This window comes from Macaca nemestrina, chromosome 4 (assembly GCF_043159975.1).
Source record: "Macaca nemestrina isolate mMacNem1 chromosome 4, mMacNem.hap1, whole genome shotgun sequence".
Taxonomy (NCBI): Eukaryota; Metazoa; Chordata; class Mammalia; order Primates; family Cercopithecidae; genus Macaca; species Macaca nemestrina.
Genome location: NC_092128.1, coordinates 43559158 through 43566183, shown reverse-complemented (window position 1 = coordinate 43566183; position 7026 = coordinate 43559158). Strand labels below are relative to the sequence as shown.

Sequence of the window (7026 nt, the reverse complement as noted above, 5' to 3'; positions counted from 1 at the left end):
GTCCCCTTGGTAGTTGGGATGACAGAAGGTGAAGAACTGTAGCTGCAGCTGACAACTTCTTTAATATGAATCACTTATAAATATTTACCATTCATAGTTCAACAATAACTCTATGGGTAACACGTAAACAGAAGCAATTGATGGATTGTTTGCAATCCTGATCATTACTGTTTTGATGGGACTATGTTTTTATTAGAAAGTGTTTTTGAAAAATTCATTTGTTAAAGTTTATTCTCTTCTATGTCTCTTTGTTATTTCTAGTAAACTTCCTTTGCAGTTTACTTATTGCTTTGCATTTTTGTAATAAATACGTAGTTTGCATTACTGAAGATTAGCATCCTCTTTCATTCTGTTATGGTGGTTTTGATGGATGCATTTAAATTGTGTTCTTACTAGAATATGTTACCAAGCAAATGGAGTACTTTTTTTGCAAAGCTACATAGTAGTTTCGTCTTAAATACAAGAATAACAATCTTTGCAAAATCTGCAAAGTAAAACGCTGTGAGGTGTCTTATAGAACACACAAATCTACAACAATCTGTTAATGTAGCATCTAATTTTCATTTTCACAGATTTTATTATTGCTTCCCTAATGTAACCAGGAGGATTTGAATGACCAACTGGAGTCAATACTCCTTTTCTCCTGACTTAGTGAGTAATGAGGTAGACAGCCCCCTAACCCATTAGGCCTTCAATTGTGAAGTGGGAGTGCAGTTAGCTTTCAAAGCATAGAAAAAGCTATCCTTTATGACAGTGAAAAATAAAACATGTAGAATTATAGTCTATGCATTTTAACATCTCTACTGAGTAATTACATAGAAAATTAACTAACATCCAGGGTCTTCAAGTTTCTCTTCTGTTGTAGTATAAAATGTGACTATTTTATATTTGCACATGTAGTACATGATTTGATATGTTCTAATTTTGGAAAGAACAACTTTATAATTTCTGAGGCAGATAATATAGTTACTGGAGAATGATTGGCTTTAAAAATAGTCTCCCTTTAAACAGTGATGAAAGTTTATGAGTGGCGTAAATAGGGATGAGAAAGCTTTTTGAATGTGTGATCTTATCTTTAACAACTATGTCTGAATGCTTCCTAGTTTTTTATGAAAATTTGTGTGCATGTGTGTGAATGTGTGTGTTTAATAATTCTGGTATAAATTAATTGACAGTTGATTAAGGAAGTATCATTAGAATCATTTAAAATGTCTTTTTCCCTTTGAATTTGCTTCATAAATAAACAATGGAAAAAGGGTCCACAGAATCTGCTTATCATGTATCATGCTTCAATATGTAAACAACTTACTGACTGGCTTTGCGGGAGAGAAGGGCTCATAATTTTCAGCCTGAAAATGACATATACAAATAAAGGAACTAAAGCATGGAAAGTAACATATTTTGGTCTTGTGACTAATGGTAACCTGGTGCTATTGAATTACTGAACTGTGTCTGAGAACTAATGAGAAAATTTTCCCAGGGGAATCTTTATCCAGTGCACTTGGAGAGCACCTCGGGGACCTATTCTGAGTCTGTCACCTTCCCCGTCTCATTGACACTCCACTTCTTTACCACCATTACACTGTGCAACCATTTCACTTCACACCTCACGATTAGAATATTAAAAGGAGAGAATACTACACGACTTGTTCCAGATAGCAGAGTTGTTTTTGACACTTAGAATAGAAATTGTCACCAGAGTATCACAGACATGAGAGTCTCCAACTGAGTAGAACATTCTAAAGCTTAAAGCTATTTTATTTTACAGCTAATGAAAACTTTTAAGAAATCTCTTAATGGTACCTAATTCATTTACTCAGAGTTATTTAAGGGCTGCATAATTTTAACCCAAGAGAATAATTGTACTCTTAGAGTTACAAAAAATGATTTTGCCATAGAAATTTCTCTTGGGTCATTATTATATTGATCTTTTGTCAGTTATTGTTTTGTTTGATCTTGTGTATACACAGGTAAAATGTACGTTTCTAGACAGAGTGTGGCATTTTTTGATTGGGCAATGATTAAGAATGGTAATACCATCACAGATGTGTTACTGTAGTGACTAAACACAGGTTTATTCTAGAACCCATGCTGAAATACCTAACAGGGTACTCCTACTTTCTGACACAAAGGAACAAAGAAGAAGAAAAAGGTAAGACCGTATAAGGACGTGTCTCACTATTACTATGCTTTAAAAAATAATCTGTTTTGATGAGAACACATGGACACAGGGAGGGGAACAACACACACTGGGGCCTGTCAGGGAGGGAGCGGTGAGGGGAGAGAGAGCATCAGGATAAATAGCTAACGCATGCAGGGTTTAAAACCTAGGTGACATGTTGATAGGTGTAGCAAACCGCCATGGCACACATATACCTACATAAAAAACCTGCACGTTCTGCACACGTGTCCCAGAACTTAAAGTAAAAACTAATAATAATAAAATTTTAAAAATTAATTAAATAAATACTATTATTTACAATGAGTCATTAATTAAGAAATTCTCTTCTGAAGGGTGGGGGCTATATTTATTTTTTATCAGAAGTAAAATCCCTGACACTGGAAAAACAAAATTAGTGTTGATCTGTTATTTTATCTTTTCAAAAAGCATGATGACTGCCTCTTTGGTTAAACTTTACTATATTCCTGTAGCATGGCAAGCATTATTATTTCTATTGCTGAGGTCAGGCTATTAAATTAAGAGCAGCACACATTCATGCAAAATACCCTTCCATGCAAATTTTGGGCTGAAATTTATTAGTTCTGCCAATGACCTTAGCAGTTATCTGTGTATTTTGCAAAATATATTTTGCATAATAATTTAAATGTCCTTATTAATATTTCTGCTGCATTTACTTTTGCCCCATATTAGACAATCTCCGCTCTTCTTAATAACTGGTCAAACATACCTTCTCACATGGACACATGGACACAAATATTATTGGAGACAAAATTCTGCCAAATAATAACTTTCCAGAGCCATTCTCCTTCCATAACAGCTTATGGAAAGTCTCACTTTTCTACAGCTTAAGACATTTCATTATTGAAACTTGCTTAGGCTAGAAAAGACTGTAGTCCTGGTTTGGTCACTCAGGTTTTTATTATGAAAGGGCATGCTGGAATTTGCTATTTTTAAAATTCACCTTCCCGAATTGGCCTTATATATTGCTATTCCCTTTTCAAAACCCTGTTGCAGACCACAAGAGGGCTAGAACAAATTCTGAAGTTTCCTGTTTTCTTTTAGGACACACCCAGAAAGATTTATCTCTGGCAAAAGTAGAACCGAAATCACTGACGAGTTTAAAAGAAAGCTTCAATGCTTGGAATTCATACAGTATTTTTAATGGTGGGCAGTTTGGATGGAATTGTTTATGGGGAACTATCTGCCTTGGGAAAGGCATGAGAAAATCCACATAAGTTTATCAGTCCAATGTGGAAAGTCCAGGTGAAAAGGAAAGGGATGAATTAGACTCAGCATCAGGGTGTCAGTGTTGATTGAACATCTCTGTTTTCTACCTCTGACACATTCTACGTCACATGCATAGATAAGAGCTGGCCTTATGGATCTTTCTTTCCTCTGCAAAAAGACATGAGCTGAATTTTGGCTATTATTCTTTTTTATGGATTCAAAAATTATTATTTGATATATCATACAGGGCTTTTATCATGTCTGTTCATTTAATGTGATAGAAGCAAGAGAAAGAGAATCAAAATGGTCTAATTTTTGGTATAATATTTGTATTTAAGTACTCAAGTATTAAAGTGATACTTGCCTAGTGGATTGAATTGAGAAAGCCTGTTCACCCTATGGCTTCAGTGCTGTAGATGAAACCTTGTGACTCTCAAGTGGTAATAATTCAAAATGTAACACGCATGAGGGAGTTAAACACATACTCATAAGGATACGTGAGCCGTCCATTACAAGGGTTTCCTTCATTTTCTATGCCAGAGTCACAAAATAACTTCAAACTTCATCCCAGAGATGAAATCAAAAGTCCACCTCACACACATAAAAAAGGACGTCTCTACGGATTTAAACCAAGACCTGATTATTCAGGAGCAGCTTATTTGGCTCGTGGCTAAGTCAAAGTTTGCTACTTCTGGGCATGTTTGACTATAGGGAACTCGCCCTCATTTTCAACCTTCTGCCTGTTCTGAAGGATGTGAAAAACACACAACTTCATCTTTACTCGTGTGGTTTTGAATGGGCTCTTATTTGACTCATCTTTTTCAGAAGTGGGAAAAAAAAAATAAAGTATTTGCATGTGCAGGGATTTGGGGATTTATTCTCTTTCTTCTCTTTTTCCATTTCTTTTTCCCCTTGACAGAATTTCTGGTCTTTAGGCATTTGTAAGGCCTTTGCTTCATTCTTTCAAACCAGTCCATGATATATGGATGGGGAAATGGAGGACACAGGAAACCAGAATGGATTCCTATCCATAGGACTACTTAAGACCTCAGGGACTACAGGTCACCACCCTGGGTTAAATAGTTCAGTTGGAAGTGCCTCAACACAGTGTAAGCAGTCATAAACCAGCATCATCCAAGGGCATGAGCCCCTCTTTCAAGCTAATTCATTGGGTACACAACCCCATTCTGGCACATTACTCTAATTTGCACATACTCATAAACACTACGCTTTTTGTTTTTAACTTATTGTACCTGAACCGCCTCCAATCTCTTTGTTATATAAGTTTTTAATTTTGGAACTAAATTAGCCATACAAATGAAACTTTTTAGGACAAACAACAAACAAAAAAGAAATTTGTTCATCCAACTAAAATTCGGATTATGTCAGACCAATCAATCTTTTCAAAGGGAACAGAATGAGAGCAATCCACTTCTAGATTCCAGTAGAATTAATTAGGAATGCCTGAAAAATGATTTCTACAAAGTATAACATACATGCATCAGTAGAAAAGGTATGTGAAAACTTTGAAAACACGTTGACTTAGTATTGAATTCATGCAAAAAAGAAACAACAATTTGAACCTCATCAACCACTTCAATTCATATTAAGATAATGGTAGAAAAGGGAAGGTCGTGCTTTTCATTGGTAAAGTTTTCTACATTAGTACATGTTTGGTATTTTATTTTCAGTGTCAAAGAACCTAGCTGACAGTTTGAATCAGAGTCAATTTATTTCAGCAAATATTATAAATTGATACCTGGTTTACATTTCTGTTGTTTTGATAATCCATGGCTGAGCTGATTTCCCCACACTCTACTTTTATAACTTTAAAGGGTCATTTGAGAACAGAGGGGTTTTATTTTCTCATGATCTTATGCAGTTGCAGAAATATTTCTTTGAGGTAGTTTTGGAGAGATTTCCTTTTGGCTATGTCTATACAATCTCTAAATAAACAGTGAAAAGTTGAAAAGTTCAGTCAATTTCCTTTGTTATTGGTTTTGTAGACACCAAATAAGAATCTAACTTAAAATAATATGCAAACTAGTTTAATTAAAGTAACCTGCCAACTTAGTTCGATTACTCAAAATCTTAGACATACTGTTAAAATCTTTGCTACTCAAAGACCGTAGCAAATTTGCACATAGCTAAAGACTGTATGAAATTTAAGTTCAGTACTACATAGATATCAGTCTAGTGTTTCTTCATCTTGATTTTGCTTGGATTTTTCTTTATAAACTCTTAATACAAATAGTAAAAATAACGAGTCATCGGATTTGTTTTTTCTGCATTAGCTTTCCATGGGAGTCTAGATGTTTGTCTCTTTTCTCTAACGCAAAATACCAAATATTTAGGGACTGGTTGCTGAGAATGTTAAATAAATGAGAGATAATCTCTGCTCCCAAGGAGTTTTGCATTAGTAGGGGAGATAGGCTCCAAATGACTTAATACAAAATATCATGTCAAAGGAAATTAAACACGTGCAAAGTAACATTTTGACAAAAGTACAAGGAGAATGAGAAAAGAATTTATGGAAGAAAACTTGAGGGATAAGTAAGATTTAATATTCAGGGGAAAAACCATTCAGATTAAAGGAAAAAACTGAGCAAAATATTAACTCGTGAGTGCAGAAGCATGTGAATTCGCATTCTAGTGAAGATTGTGCTGAGGAATATAGTGGATATTTCTTTCTTTTTTTTTTTTTTTTTTTGAGATGGAGTCTTGCTCTGTTGCCCAGGCTGCAGTGCAGTGGTGCGATCTTGGCTCACTGCAAGCTGTGCCTCCCGGGTTCACGCCATTCTCCTGCCTCAGCCTCCTGAGTAGCTGGGACTACAGGCGCCCACCACCAGGCCCGGCTAATTTTTTTGTTGTTGTTGTATTTTTAGTAGAGATGTGGTTTCACCACGTTAGCCAGGATGGTCTCGATCTCCTAACCTCATGATCCACCCGCCTCGGCCTCCCAAAGTGCTGTGATTACAGACATGAGCCACCGTGCCGGGCCTGTAGTTGATATTTCAAAGACACAAAGGGGGCAATGCATGAAATGAATGCTATATCTCAAATTATTTACTAGAGACTTTGAAGAAGCATATTTTATAATAATTAATTTTCAACAAAATGTTCAGGTTTAAAGGAAAGTGTGTGGCTAGCCAGTTTAATTTTATTCTCAGATCCATTGAAGTATTTGCATGCTGTAAATCACTCAATGGGAAGTTAAATTCATCTGATTTACATTATGGTGAAAATTTTTACCGAAGTGCCATAGCTACAGAAAAGTATATAGAGCAGAACTTACTCGCTTTACATCTAGAGAAAAGAGAGGAAAATATTTTCCCACCAAATATTGGTTTAGATCTATTATCTATTATTCTTTTTGACAGTAGAGATCAGAAAAATGGATTTTCCATGGCTAAGAACTTTAGAGAGAAATCATTAAGGGGTCTCACTTACTATTCCCAAAGTGTTTTTGGTTCTCTGTGGCTCTGCTAGTGTTTCAGGATTATTTTGTTGGATGCACTGGAACTGCACTTCTGCAAGGCAGAGGTACAGTGGTTCTTGGATTTAGCTCACCTTCTGGGAGTCAAAAAGGAGAACCAAAGTAACTAATTTCAATCTTG

The 7026-nt window shown here is 35.5% G+C and overlaps 1 long non-coding RNA gene across 1 annotated transcript in view; it reads left to right on the top strand.

Annotated features, from left to right (window-relative positions):
* The first annotated feature begins 2098 nt into the window (after window positions 1-2098).
* The window catches only part of LOC105475749 (uncharacterized), a 50922-nt gene continuing 45994 nt past the window's right edge, over window positions 2099-7026 (top strand). Inside the window, exon 1 of the long non-coding RNA XR_983626.3 lies at window positions 2099-2152. This is a non-coding gene — a long non-coding RNA (uncharacterized lncRNA). The remainder of the gene's footprint in view (window positions 2153-7026) is intronic.